Below are 16,665 nucleotides of genomic sequence, written 5' to 3' on the forward strand. Positions count from 1 at the left end.
CTGTACACATAAAACCCCAATATAGAATGTAACATAACACATAATCTGGATTACATACACCTGTACACATAAAACCTCAATATAGAATGTAACATAACACACAATCCCGATTACATACACCTGTACACATAAAACACCAATATAGAATGTAACATAGCACACAATCCGGATTACATACACCTGTACACATAAAACCTCAATATAGAATGTAACATAACACACAATCCAGATTACATACACCTGTACACATAAAACACCAATATAGAATGTAACATAACACACATCCAGATTACATACACCACACATAAAACCTCAAAGATAGAATGTAACATACACCTGTACACATAAAATACACCTGTACACATAAAACCCCAATATAGAATGTAACATAACACACATCATAACACATAGAATGTAACATAACACACATCATAACACACAATCCGGATTACATACACCTGTACACATAAAACCCCAATATAGAATGTAACATAACACACAATCCAGATTACATACACCTGTACACATAAAACCCAAAATAGAATGTAACATACACACAATCCGGATTACATACACCTGTGTACACATAAAACCTCAATATAGAATGTACACATAAAACCCCAATATAGAATGTAACATAACACATAATCTGGATTACATACACTGTACATAAAACTCAATATAGAATCATAACACACAATCCAGATTACATACACCTGTACACATAAAACACCAATATAGACTGTTACATAACACACAATCCAGATTACATACACCTGTACACATAAAACCCCAATATAGAATGTAACATAGCACACATCATAACACACAATCCAGATTACATACACCTGTACACATAAAACCCCAATATAGAATGTAACATAACACACAATCTGGATTACATACACCTGTACATAACACACAATCCAGATAAAACCTGTACACATAAAACATATAGAATGTAACATAACACACAATCCAGATTACATACACCTGTACACATAAAACACCAATATAGAATGTTAACACACACATAACACACAATCCAGATTACATACACCTGTACACATAAAACCCCAATATAGAATGTAACATAACACACATCATAACACACAACCTCAAAATAGAATGGATTACATACACCTGTACACATAAAACCCCAATATAGAATATAACATAACACACAATCCAGATTACATACACCTGTACACATAAAACCCAATATAGAATATAGATTACATACACCTGTACACATAAAACCTCAATATAGAATAACATAACACACAATCCAGATTACATACACCTGTACACATAAAAACCCAATATAGAATGTAACATAACACACAATCCGGATTACATACACCTGTACACATAAAACCCAATATAGAATGTAACATAGCACACAATCCGGATTACATACACCTGTACACATAAAACCCCAATATAGAATGTAACATAACACATAATCTGGATTACATACACCCAATATAGAATGTAACATAACACACAATCCAGATTACATACACCTGTACACATAAAACACCAATATAGAATGTAACATAACACACAATCCAGATTACATACACCTGTACACATAAAACCCCAATATAGAATGTAACATAACACACAATCAATGGATTACATACACCTGTACACATAAAACCCAATATAGAATGTTACATAACACACAATCCAGATTACATACACCTGTACATAAAACCCCAATATAGAATGTAACATAACACACATCATAACACACAATCCAGATTACATACACCTGTACACATAAAACCCCAATATAGAATGTAACATAACAACATATTACATACACCTGTACACATAAAACCCCAAAATAGAATTTAACATAACACACAATCCAGATTACATACACCTGTACACATAAACCCCAATATAGAATGTAACATAACACAATCTGGATTACATACACCTGTACACATAAAACAAAATAGAATTTAAATAACACACAATCCAGATTACATACACCTGTACACATAAAACCCCAGTATAGAATGTAACATAACACACAATCCGGATTACATACACCTGTACACATAAAACCCCAATATAGAATGTAACATAACACACAATCCAGATTACATACACCTGTACACATAAAACCCCAATATAGAATGTAACATAACACACAATCCAGACTACATACACCTGTACACATAAACAGTGATCAAAAAATTGCTTGCTCAATGCGGATTTAGGATGGGTATCTGTGTAGCACTTTGTGACAACTGCGGATGTAAAAATGGCTTTATAAAATACATTTGACTGAACAAAGTACAGTGGGAAATCCCAAATCTAACTTGCATATAGAATGACATATATAGATGACAACTAATAAATTGTCATCTATTTCACACACACGCACCCGAGTGGTGCAGCGGTCTAAGGCACTGCATTTTAGTGCTTGAGGTTTCACTACAGACATCCTGGTTCGAATCCAGGCTGTATCACAGCCGGCCCGTTATTGGGAGTCCCATAGGGCGGCACACAATTGTCCAGGTTTGGCCTGTGTAGGCCGTCATTGTAAATAAGAATTTGTTCTTAACTGACTTGCCTAGTTAGATAAAGGTAAAGAAAGACTTGCCTCCTCTTACCTTATGTTTTGGGAACATAGAAGGGTCCTGTGCAGTGTTTGGTCAGAGGTTCAGACCCAGCAAGAGGAGGAGAAGAAGAGAGAGGGAGCGGTAGGTCTTGTTCAGTGTTTGGAGGTTGCTGTGCTGCTGAGTGAGGTATAGCATAGCCACTGTGGGGTTGATCATCTGATTGTGGGGGAGGGGAGAGTGAGTTAAGGGTGAGGGGGGTCACCGGGGTAGAGAGAAAGTGGGGGGGAAGGTGAGGAGGAATGGTTGGAAGGAGTAGAGGTGGAGGAAGGGAGGGAGGGAAAAAGCGGGAGGGAGGCTGTCTGGGCAGGGGGGTGTTGATCGATTCCAGGCTTGGCGTTTCCAGACAGGCTGAATGGTCAGAGGTCACCTGGTCTCATTTCCTATGAAAGAGAGGTTGTGTGTGTCTGTCTGGTTTAGCCATGCATGTGTTTGTCTGTCTGCTCCCTCACTCCTCCAGCATGGGGCTGGGCTGGCCGCTCACATAACAAGATCACATGGACATACCGCCAGCAACAAACATCTAAATAGATACTAACACCCATGCACACCCCCACTTACACACACAGCTGTATCCTATACACTTATTAAAACCCACGTTATACATGTATAATTACCCACGGACATAAACATATACATATATCCAAAACATTTAGGCTATTTATATATTTGCACACATAAACAAACACACATGTACGTATATATTGGTAGGCTACATATATACAGGGCTGGATGTAAAATGTTTTAGCCACTTGTCTAATACACACGTTTATTGTACTATCCTTGTGGGGACCAAACAATTGATTCCCATTCAAAATCCTATTTTCCCTAATCCCTAACTCGAGACCTAACCCCTAACCCTTATTTCTAGCCCTAATCTTAATTTTAACCTTAACTCTAAACCTAACCCCTAAGCCTAAAAAGCATTTTTCTTGTGGGGACTGGCCAAATGTCTGAATTGTACTTGTTTAACTATCCTTGTGAGGGCTTCTGGTCCCAGACTTCTGGTCCACACAAGGATAGGAAAACCAAACCACACAAATTGCAGACAGGGAGAGCATGCTAATTGCCACCACACAGACAGTGATGGAGTGGGGACACTTAACACTCCACTGTTAGCACAACTCTCTGCTAACAACAACTAAAATAAACACTTAGCATTGACCCTCACACACCATCACATGCAAACACTTATGTACGCACAAGTCCACACACACGCAGAGCGAAGGGGGAGCCAGTGTTTTACTCTGTCTCTGTCTGATATTGCTGAACTGCTATGTCAGGGTCAGTGAATTGGTGTGTGTGTGTGTGTGTGTGTGTGTGTGTGTGTGTGTGTGTGTGTGTGTGTGTGTGTGTGTGTGTGTGTGTGTGTGTGTGTGTGTGTGTGTGTGTGTGTGTGTGTGTGTGTGTGTGTGTGAATGAGAAGGCAGATTACAGCCCTTGATGATGGTCTAGGTCTCAGCATTGTAGTGGCTGGAGTGTGAAGTGAGGAAGAGTGGGGGAGGGTCTGAGAGGAAGGATAGGGTCATGACCAACCCCCTTCTCCTCCCACCTGGGACTTTAAACCATGACCCTATGGTGAATGAGTTCAAGGGAGCCACCGCCATTACTGTGAACTGTGTGTGGGTGTGTGTCTGTGTTTCACATGAAGGTTCTGTGTTACATACTTGCATAGTCATTTTCAACACAGTCACTAAGTCTGTGTTTACTTTTGTTAGTGTGCGTGCGTGTGGGTGCGTGTGTGTGTGTGCACCAGTCCCAATTGAAGTGAATGGCAATTGCATTAAAGTATTGACCCAGTCTGGGGCAGGTAGACACAGACTCAGTCACCCAGACGAGGGGGAAGGTCCATCACCATTCCCATTACCTCTAACATCTTCATCAATAACCCTCATAACACACACGTTAATGTATTATGCCTAACGCTCTAAAACAGACACACATTCAGTGGCATGGATTCAATTAGTGCTATCAAACCGACATGGGTAAGACGACAACATGCACTGTCACTATTATCATACTATCATATAACACTCTGAGGTGTGAATGGAAATCACTCACCACAAATAAATTCACTGGAACTCATACTATTGCGAAAATGTTCTCCATGCATGACTAGATAGATGCATATTAAAACACTAGCCATGCAAGCCTCCATTAAATAGCCCCAGTAGCTGCATCATGCATTAATGTCCAAGCACACAAACAGCCCTTGACACATTTGTCACATCATATTTATGTCTGGTTGTAAGAAACTCTTCCATAGGATGACAATGCACTCAGATGTAATATAAAGATCCATGAAAGTGCGATGTCCTTCCTTACAACATGAAGATATACTTTATAGACAACATTACAAGCAGGATATAAAAATAGTAAATGACTGTAATGATTTGAGATAGATTGCAGGTAGAATGCACTTACCCTCTGTCCTCCTGTGTACAGCCCCAACACATGCAGCCAGACACTGTCTCTCTCGCCTCCTCTCTGCCCCCTCCGTATGCCAAACCCCGTTTCTCTCCCTCGCCCCGCATTCCTCTATCTCTGTCTATCCCTTCCTTTACCCCCTCTCCTTTACATCCTCTATTCTCCCCGTTTGCAAACTCTGCCCTCTCTTTCTCTCTCTCTATTCTCACTCATCTGTCTCCTTCACCCCCCCCCCCCCAGTGCCTCTCCCTGTTTTGTATTTTCTTCCTTCCCCTCCCCGGTCTATCACTCTCTTTCTCTCTCCTTCACCTCTCCAATGTCTTCTTCCTGCTGCTGTAAACTTAACTGCAGACTGTCTGGTGTTTCCATGCCTATGTGTGTGTGAGTGTGTCTGTGTGTGTGTGTGTGAGAGAGAGAGAGAGAGAGAGAGAGAGAGAGAGAGAGAGAGAGAGAGAGAGAGAGAGAGAGAGAGGAGTGCAAACCAGGACATGCAGCCTGTGTCAGTTTGAATGAATATTGTGCACGCTCTGCTTCTCCCTATCCCCCCTCTCTGCCCCTCCTCCACCCTGTCTCTCTCTCCCTCTCGTGTGTGCTTGCATACTCTCTCTCCCTCTCCCACCTTCAAAAATGTTCACACTCCATTTATATTTATACACATGCCACCCTTAATCCCTGTCATTCCACTATCTTTATTCTTTCTTTCTTTCTCTTGCACACGCACACACACACACACACACACACACACACACACACACACACACACACTGTATTTATTAACCCCCTTTGTATAATACTATCATGTAAATGCTGCTCTATTCCAAGTCTTTTGTAACTGAAAGACTATAGACTCACAGGCATGTCATTATTTATTGGGAGATATTTGGAGCTATGATGTTTCCTTTTGTAGTTGTACTACTTTGATAAAGAAACTAAAACAAATCTAAATTTAGCCATGTGCCAAAAAATGGCAAGTGAAACAAAAAATACTGTTACTTGTGTTTTGTATCTTCCATAGAGTTTGGATGGATGCATTGGTTCACATTTTATGAATGTAATTTGCATGAAATAAAACTAACCAAAGCCGAACACAAATAAAAAAATGAGCGTGCTGTTTGTGGGATAAACCTAAAAACCGAACATTTCCCCTGCGTTATTGATAAACCTTTCCTCCAATATCATTGTTCCTCTACTCTTCCTCCTGCTCTCTACCCCTCTCTCCATCATCCGATCTCCTTCCTTAGTTACATATTGATTAGTTAGTGTGAATGGGGCTGGTGCTGCTGTGGTCATTGAGGCCAACATGGTGGCCAGACAATCACCTAAAGAATTCTGTGAAAAAGATATGGGACAACAATGCCAACATTCTCCAGAGACTATTCTTGTACTGGTGAGTGGAACTGGATAAGAGCTTTTCCTTGTTCCAGTGTCTCTCAACCTTGGGCCATGCGGGACCGGACATGATATTGCTGTTCCTTCTTTGTGGACCACTTACATTGCAACAAACACTTGAGAGTTCACTAAATCTGTATAAGATAACAATCTGGCAAACCAAAAGAGGAGCAGAGGAACATCGCTTTAGTCTATGACATCATTAGTCTATGACATCATGGTCGTCCTCTCCCGATCCATGTATAGAATATGAGGCTGAATATCCTGTACATCTGGTCCTGTCCTAATCCTATAGACCTGCAACTTGGACTGAGGGGTCGGCGTAACATAGTAAATGAAAATCCGGGCCACTGAAATTAGTATGATATGTTATGTTTGGTATTGTCACGGATCCCTCCGGAACTTTCATTACGCACACCTGTCCCCTATTCCCACTGATTAGTACTTGTATAAGTTTTCCCTTTGGTTTCCATTGGACTGTCGATTATTGTTACTCTGTCCGTTGGTGCGTGTGAGTACCTGTGCTGTGTGTTTTGGCCTTCATGCCATTGTGGATTGAACAGATGATTACGGGTCTTGTCCAGTGTGATAATTATTATGCGTGTGTTATTTATTAGAGGTATTCCTCTCTCTTTTGTTTGGGTTTCAACTCTGTGTTTTTGTTACGTGTTTGTTTGGTCTTCGTCTCCGTGCCTTTACACGGTACGCCATAATTTGGGGCTTAATAAAAAACATTATTACGCGTTCCTGTGTCTGTCTCCCGAATTATTTATGCCAATGTGACAGGTATGGTATGTATTCATTTGTGAATGTCCATCATCCATTTTGTATGATATGTTACAAATGACAATTTTTATGATATGTTATGAATTAAAATGAATATGACAAACCCAAAATGGTTTTCCAGTAGATTATTATTGTTCAAAAATGTCCTTTTTGCCTTTATACAGATTATAACTTCTCATTTCCTACTAATTGAAAATGAAATTTTGTTTAAAGTATCGCCCTTTTTTAAACAAGCCATACAATTTCAGTTTTATCCCCCAGAAATGATAGAACAAATATTACAACAAATGTTATGATTAAATTCAAATATACTGATTAATAAAAAAAAAAACATTTGTTATGGAAAAAAATGTTTAAATATGGTATTAAATTTGTTAATGTTATGAATAGAAACTGAGGAGTTGTCACATATTCCCATATATTTTCAATAACTGCATATCTGCTCAATCCAAATTTACAACCAATTGATTGCAGCACTACCACAAAACTGGAGGAGGCAAGTGGAAAACGGAGAAGGTAGGGAACTTGTTTGCCTGCCATATTTTAAAGATACAAGATACAAATTGGCTGAAAGGAACTGGCATAAATAGAATACTATAGCAGTTTCATCTGAGGATAAAAATGTTGACAGTTGCGCCATAAAGGGTGCAACATAAATAGGAGGAACTTTTGTAACAATTCTATGGCATATGGTTTATGAACTGGTACAGCAAACTACACTTGATTCAACACTTTTTCAATTTAAATTATTATATCAAAGTATTTCCACCAATAGAATGCTATATATATGGGGCATACAACAATCTCAGCTCTGTAGATTTTTCTGCGAAGAGACAGAATCAATAGTTCATTTATTCGGTATTGATCCTATGTAGCTTGTTTCTGGTCACAGGTTCAAGAATGGTTAAAAAAATCACAACATGCAATTAAAATTAACCTTACAAATAGCAACGTTGGGCGATTTGGAGAGCCATAGTCAGTCAATTAATAATATAATAATACACATAGGAAAGGTTTTCATCTTAAGCTCACAACCTGTGGATAAAATATGATTAGAAAGGTTCAAACATTATGTAAAACATCACAGCACAATTGAAAAATATTTGGCACATGAAAACAAAACAAGGGTGGTCTATGGTGATAGGTGGGATGGGCTGAGAGTGGCTGAGGGTTGGGATTAAAAAGCTTATGTTTGGTAATGTATTATTGTTATGTGATTGCTTTATATAAAAGTACCATGTATGTAAAATGTGTATGTAACATGTATGTATATGTAGCCAAAAACCTGTAAAAAAAAACAAAGACATTTGTCCTCTGAAGGGGGTGTGTGTGGTAGAGGGGTTAACACAATTTTAAACTCAGCAACTTCTATGCTAGCTTTGAGGCAAGCAACACTGAGGTATGCATGAGAGCATCAGCTGTTCCAGGCGACTGTGTGATCAAGGAACACTTACGTGAGAATGCTGTTCATTGACTACAGCTCAGTATTCAACACCATAGTACCCTCAAAGCTTATCACTAAGTTAAGGATCCTGGGACTAAACACCTCCCTCTGCAACTGGATCCTGGACTTCGTGACGGGCCGCCCCCAGGTGGTGAGGGTAGGTAGCAACACATCTGCCACGCTGATCCTCAACACTGGAGCTCCCCAGGGGTGTGTGCTCAGTCCCCTCATGTACTCCCTATTCACTCATGACTGCATGGCCAGGCATGACTCCAACACCATCATTAAGTTAGCAGACGACACAACAGTGGTAGGCCTGATCACAGACAACGACGAGACAGCCTATAGGGAGGAGGTCAGAGACCTGGTCGGGTGGTGCCAGAATAACAACCTATCCCTCAATGTAACCAAGACTAAGGAGATTATTGTGGACTACAGGAAAAGGAGGACCGAGCATGCCCCAATTCTCATCAACGGGGCTGTAGTGGACAGGTTGAGAGCTTCAAGTTCCTTGGTGTCCACATCAACAACAAACTAGAATGGTCCAAACACACCAAGACAGTGATGAAGAGGGCACGACAAAGCCTATTCCCCCTCAGGAAACTAAAAGGATTTGGCATGGGTCCTGAGATCCTCAAAAGGTTCTACAGCTGCAACATCGAAAGCATCCTGACTGGTTGCATCACTGCCTGGTATGGCAACTGCTCGGCCGCTGACCGCAAGGCACTACAGAGTGTAGTGCATACGGCCCAGTACATCCCTGGGGCTAAGCTGCCTGCCATCCAGGACCTCTACACCAGGCGGTGTCAGAGGAAGGCCCTAAAAATTGTCAAAGACCCCAGCCATAGACTGTTCTCTCTACTACCGCATGGCAAGAGGTACCGGAGTGCCAAGTCTTGGACAAAAGGCTTCTCAACAGTTTCTACCCCCAAGCCATAAGACTCCTGAACAGGTAATCAAATGGCTACCTGGACTATATGCATTGTGTCCCCCCCACCCTCTTTTTACGCTGCTGCTACTCTGTTTATCATATATGAATAGTCACTTTAACTATACACTCATGTATATACTACCTAAATTGGTCCGACCAACAAGTGCTCCGAGACAGTGGCTAACCGGGCTATCTGCATTGTGTCCCACCACCCACCAACCCCCTCTTTTACGCTACTGCTACTCTCTGTTCATCATATATGCATAGTCACTTTAACCATATCTACATGTACATACTACTTCAGTCAGCCTGACTAACCGGTGTCTGTATGTAGCCTCGCTACTGTTATTGCCTCGCTACTTTTATAGCCTGTCTTTTTACTGTTGTTTTATTTCTTTACCTACCTATTGTTCACCTAATAGCTTTTTTGCACTATTGGTTAGAGCCTGTAAGTAAGCAATTCACTGTAAGGTCTACACCTGTTGTATTCAGCGCACTTGACAAATAAACTTTGATTTGATTTGAAGAAATGTCCTCTCACTGTCAAATGCGTTTATTTTCAGCAAACTTAACATGTAAATATTTGTATGAACATAACAGATTCACCAACTGAGACATAAACTGAACAAGTTCCACAGACATGTGACTAAAAGAAATAAACCAAACGTAACATATCATACTAATTTGAGTGTCCCAGATGTTCCTTTACTATGTTGTGTCCAGTCTATGAGACCAGCAGTGGTCATCTGCTGATAGACCACACAAACTGACAATGACAACACTGACCGCTCCAGAGAGAATGACCATCAGCAGTCAATGGAGAGAGAGGGATGGGGTTGGGAGTCACGGTCAGGGGCATAGGGGAAGGATGAGAGGAGGGGAAAGGGGATTAAGAGACGGCTGGGTGGAAGGATGAGAGGAGGGGAAAGGGATTGAGAGACGGCATGAGGAGGGGAAAGGATTGGAAGGATGAGAGGAGGGGAAAGGGGGATTGAGAGACGGCTGGGTGGAAGGATGAGAGGAGAGGAAAGGGGATTGAGAGACGGCTGGGTGGAAGGATGGAAAGGGGATTGAGAGACGGCTGGGTGGAAGGATGAGAGGAGGGAAAGGGGATTGAGAGACGGCTGGGTGGAAGGATGAGAGGAGGGGAAAGGGGATTGAGAGACGGCTGGGTGGAAGGATGAGAGGAGGGGAAAGGGATTGAGAGAGCTGGGTGGAAGGATGAGAGGAGGGGAAAGGGGAATGAGAGACGGCTGGGTGGAAGGATGAGAGGGGGGGGATTGAGAGACGGCTGGGTGGAAGGATGAGGAAGGGGATGATGAGAGGAGGGGAAAGGGGGATTGAGAGACGGCTGGGTGGAAGGATGAGAGGAGGGGAAAGGGGATTGAGAGACGGCTGGGTGGGTGAGAGGAGGGGAAGGGATTGGGATGAGAGGAGGGGAAAGGGGATTGAGAGACGGCTGGGTGGAAGGATGAGAGGAGGGGAAAGGGGATTGAGAGAGGTTGGGTGGAAGGATGAGAGGAGGGGAAAGAGATTGAGAGGAGGGGAAAGGGGATTGAGACGGCTGGGTGGAAGGATGAGAGGAGGGGAAAGGGATTGAGAGACGGCTGGGTGGAAGGATGAAAGAGGGGAAAGGGATTGAGAGACGGCTGGGTGGAAGCATGAGAGGGAGGGGAAAGGGATTGAGAGACGGCTGGGTGGAAGGATGAGAGGAGGGGAAAGGGGAATGAGAGACGGCTGGGGCTGGGTGGAAGCATGGAAGGATGAGAGGAGGGGAAAGGGGATTGAGAGACGGCTGGGTGGAAGGATGAGAGGAGGGGAAAGGGGGGAGACGGCTGGGTGGAAGGATGAGAGGAGGGGAAAGGGGGATTGAGAGACGGCTGGGTGGAAGGATGAGAGGAGGGGAAAGGGGATTGAGGACGGCTGGGGGAAGGAAGAGGGGAAAGGGGGATTGAGAGACGGCTGGGACGGCTGGGTGGAAGGAGGAGGAGGGGAAAGGGGATTGAGAGACGGCTGGGTGGGAAGGATGAGAGGAGGGGAAAGGGGATTGAGAGACGGCTGGGTGGAAGCATGAGAGGAGGGGAAAGGGGATTGAGAGACGGTGGGTGGAAGGATGAGAGGAGGGGAAAGGGGATTGAGAGACTGGGTGGAAGGATGAGAGGAGGGGAAAGGGGCTGGGTGGAAGGATGAGAGGAGGGGAAAGGGGATTGAGAGACGGCTGGGTGGAAGGATGAGAGGAGGGGGGGATTGAGAGACGGCTGGGTGGAAGGATGAGAGGAGGGGAAAGGGGATTGAGAGACGGCTGGGTGGAAGGATGAGAGGAGGGGAAGGGGATTGAGAGACGGCTGGGTGGAAGGATGAGAGGAGGGAAAGGGGATTGAGAGACGGCTGGGTGGGGATGAAGGAGGGGGGATTGAGAGACGGCTGGGTGGAAGGATGAGAGGAGGGGAAAGGGGATTGAGAGACGGCTGGGTGGAAGGATGAGAGGAGGGGAAAGGGATTGAGAGACGGCTGGGTGGAAGGATGAGAGGAGGGGAAAGGGATTGAGAGACGGCTGGGTGGAAGGATGAGAGGAGGGGAAAGGGGATTGAGAGACGGCTGGGTGGAAGGATGAGGAGGGGGAAAGGGGATTGAGAGACGGCTGGGTGGAAGGATGAGAGGCGGCTGGGTGGAAGGAAAGGGGGGGGTTGAGAGACGGCTGGGTGGAAGGATGATTGAGGACGGCTGGGTGGAAGGGAGAAGGGGAAAGGGGATTGAGAGACGGCTGGGTGGAAGGATGATGAGAGGAGGGGAAAGGGATTGAGAGACGGCTGGGTGGAAGGATGAGGAGGGAAAGGGATTGGAGACGGCTGGGTGGAAGGATGGGTGGCTGGGTGGAAGGATGAGAGGAGGGGAAAGGGGATTGAGAGACGGCTGGGTGGAAGGATGAGAGGAGGGGAAAGGGGATTGAGAGAGCGGCTGGGTGGGGATGAGAGGAGGGGAAAGGGATTGGGTGGAAGGATGAGAGGAGGGGAAAGGGGGATTGAGAGACTGGGTGGAAGAAGGAGAGGAGGGGAAAGGGTGAGAGACGGCTGGGTGGAAGGATGGGATTGGAAGCATGAGAGGGAGGGGGAAAGGGATTGAGAGACGGCTGGGTGGAAGCATGAGAGGAGGGGAAAGGGGATTGAGAGAGCTGGGTGGAAGGATGAGAGGAGGGGAAAGGGGATTGAGAGACGGCTGGGTGACGGCTGGGTGGAAGGATGAGGGAAGGGGGATGAGAGGAGGATGAGGAGGAGGGGAAAGGGGATTGAGAGACGGCTGGGTGGAAGGATGAGGAGGAGGGGAAGGACGGCTGGGTGGAAGGATGATTGAGGACGGCTGGGTGGAAGGATGAGAGGGGGAAAGGGGATTGAGAGACGGCTGGGTGGAAGGATGGGGAAAGGGGATTGAGAGACGGCTGGGTGGAAGGATGAGAGGAGGGGAAAGGGGATTGAGAGAGGAGGGGATGAGAGGGGGAAAGGGGATTGAGAGACGGCTGGGTGGAAGGATGAGAGGAGGGAAAGGGGATTGAGAGACGGCTGGGTGGAAGGATGAGAGGAGGGGAAAGGGGATTGAGAGACGGCTGGGTGGAAGGATGAGAGGAGGGGAAAGGGGATTGAGAGACGGCTGGGTGGAAGGATGAGAGGAGGGGAAAGGGGGGATGGAAGGATGAGGAGGGGAAAGGGGAGACGGCTGGGTGGAAGGATGAGAGGAGGGGAAAGGGGATTGAGAGACGGCTGGGTGGAAGGATGAGAGGAGGGGAAAGGGGATTGAGAGACGGCTGGGTGGAAGGATGGGGGGGGAGACGGCTGGGTGGAAGGATGAGAGGAGGGGAAAGGGGATTGAGAGACGGCTGGGTGGAAGGATGAGAGGAGGGGAAAGGGGATTGAGAGACGGCTGGGTGGAAGGATGAGAGGAGGGGAAAGGGGATTGAGAGACGGCTGGGTGGAAGGATGAGAGGAGGGGAAAGGGGATTGAGAGACGGTTGGGTGGAAGCATGAGAGGAGGGGAAAGGGGATTGAGAGACGGCTGGGTGGAAGGATGAGAGGAGGGGAAAGGGGATTGAGAGACGGCTGGGTGGAAGGATGAGAGGGGAAAGGGGATTGAGAGACGGCTGGGTGGAAGGATGAGAGGGAAAGGGATTGAGAGACGGCTGGGTGGAAGGATGAGAGGAGGGGAAAGGGGATTGAGAGACGGCTGGGTGGAAGGATGAGAGGAGGGGGAAAGGGGATTGAGAGACGGCTGGGTGGGAAGGATGAGAGGAGGGGAAAGGGGATTGAGAGACGGCTGGGTGGAAGGATGAGAGGAGGGGAAAGGGGATTGAGAGACGGCTGGGTGGAAGGATGAGAGGAGGGGAAAGGGATTGAGAGATGGGTGGAAGGATGAGAGGAGGGGAAAGGGGATTGAGAGACGGCTGGGTGGAAGGATGAGAGGAGGGGAAAGGGATTGAGAGACGGCTGGGTGGAAGGGAAGAGGAGGAAAGGGATTGAGAGACCTGCTGGGGGGATGAGGAGGAGGGTTAAAACAGGGGTTGAGAGACGGCTGGGTGGAAGGATGAGAGGAGGGAAAGGGGATTGAGAGACGGCTGGGTGGAAGGATGAGAGGAGGGGAAAGGGGATTGAGAGACGGCTGGGTGGAAGGATGTAAGATAATTGAGTGGTGTTGGATGACAGGAACCTGATTAAAACAGTTCTTACATGTTCTTACCCATTTATGTCTAAGAGATTGTAGACTGGTATTATCACTAACGGGATTTACTTGACCATAGAAATAGAATCTCATTTCGTCCTGTGGACTTGACACACATAAACAGAGTGTATGAGTAACTGCATCCATCCAAAAACAAGACTGTTTGGTTTGAATAATTTGTATTATTCATGAGCATTAGGTTTGACAAGGGGTTTTGAACCATAAAATATTAATCCTTCAACTAAGGCAGTTCTGATCCAAAAGACCTGCCTCTCATGTGACATTCGACCGTCCTCACCAGTGGTTTGTAAATGACAATTGTTTCACCTCTTGACCCCTTTGGGCTCCGGAGTGGCACAGCGGTCTAAGGCACTGCATCTCAGTGCTAGAGGCATCACTGCAGTCCCTGGTTTGAATCCAGGCTGGATCATATCCGGACATGACTGGCAGTCCCATAGGCGGCACACAATTGGCACAGCGTCATCTGGGCTCCGGCCGGGGTAGGCCGTCATTGTAAATAGGAATTTGTTCTTGCCTAGTTAAATAAATACAAAATAAGGTCAGTTTCAGGTTAGTCTTTGGTTCCATCCTGGGGTTGGGTTACAAAGAATCTGGACCTCGGGGGTTGAGATCCAAAAGGGGGCCAGCCTCAGGGTAGGCCCTCAGTCACCTTGTGAAACTCGTACTCTGATAACTGCTGCCTTTGTTAGTGTGTATGTTTCTCTGAGGATTTGCAAGTAGCTATCATCCAGATACAATAATGTTGCTGAGCTGCTCAGAGATATCATGCACATCTGGCATGCGCTGAGTGAGATGTAGGCTGCATATATGTCTAGACATGTTTGAGTACGTTTGAGTCTAGTTCTATTTGCGCATGTTTGAGAGTCTAGTTCTGTTTGAGCATGTTTGAGAGTCTAGTTGTTTGTGTGATAGACTATTAGTCCACCTTGACTTGTGTTGCAGACCACAATAGCTCCCTGTCCGTGTGTGAATGGCCCTGATCACGATGAATGATCCTATCCTAAAGATCAGATGGCGATCAGTAACTGGAGCCAAAGCAGGATCAGTGTCAAGACAACAGCAGGATCAATAACAGACATGAACAGAGAGAGAAGAGAGATGGAGTGAAAGAGAGCTAGAAGGGTATGAGAGATTAATCTGGAGAGGATTTTTACACAAAATGAGTTAAGCTCCACAATGATAAGGGAGGTTGGTCAAAGGCAATACGATTAACGGAATAATTACTCTCAAACGTTAGGAAGAAAGGATGCCCATTCTATCTGCCTGAAGGGCAGCACAGCAACACACAGCTTCTATAATCCCAGGAAGAGATGGCGGCAAAAATACTGATTGACTGACCTCAGGGAGACAAACACTCACTTCTTATGGAAGAAGTCACACACTGAGAATTAATGCTACTGTGATATTAGTCCTGAGGAGGAAAGTATTAAAAAACAGTCTGACTGGAGGAATCCAAAATTGCTACATGTTCCAATTAAATGTAAAATCTTGGTATATTCTTCCCTGGATAGTGCCTCTGCTTTGTCTAAGATCAAATCATGGGGAGGTATTCAGAGTAAATGATCATCACAAAACTCAAATTCTTACAATAGTACTTTAATTTGACAATAATTAATAAATCCAGACCATTTAGAGGAGGTTTATTGTATTGTTAAAGACGTGCTCCGGAACTTTGGTGACTTCTAAGTATGTTTTAAACCTCCCACTTTGGGCTGGATGTGTCAATGTGTAGTTCATACAGGCATAATCTATGAGCAGAATTACTGTTTCACCTCAATTAACCACGAAATCCCTAGTTTGAAAGCAACTGTTTTCCTGGAAGCTGTGCTTCGCCATTTTCCTACATTTTCCCCCACATGGGCCAGCCCCCTAACAATTATAGTTCTAGCTATTGAGCTTCAGCCCCAAACTATTTTAGTGACAGCTAACAAGATGCACACAGCAGAGCGAGAGCAATGACATGGTGCACATGTGACCACTTTTAGCTCGTGAGCGCTACTTTCAGAACTACTGGCTAAAACTAATTCAAAAGGGCCAGAGAATATCAAGTTTTGTAGTGGCCGTTTAGAGAATCTCTTTAACATGTTGCTGACCATGGCATCAATTATCATATCTCAGTATAGAGCACTAAATACCAAATAAGTATCATTAGTATCATTAGTAAACTGTTAACAGTAATTTATTTAACATCATGGCATGTCTATAGTCCAGAGTGTTAATAGGCTTGGGCGCTATATAACACGTTAAACAGTGCAGAAGGTACTCTTATACACACATACCATCTTGTCAACATCCAATAAATATGTCCTTTCAGAGATTCTTGT

This window comes from Oncorhynchus masou, chromosome 15 (assembly GCF_036934945.1).
Source record: "Oncorhynchus masou masou isolate Uvic2021 chromosome 15, UVic_Omas_1.1, whole genome shotgun sequence".
NCBI classification, from domain to species: domain Eukaryota; kingdom Metazoa; phylum Chordata; class Actinopteri; order Salmoniformes; family Salmonidae; genus Oncorhynchus; species Oncorhynchus masou.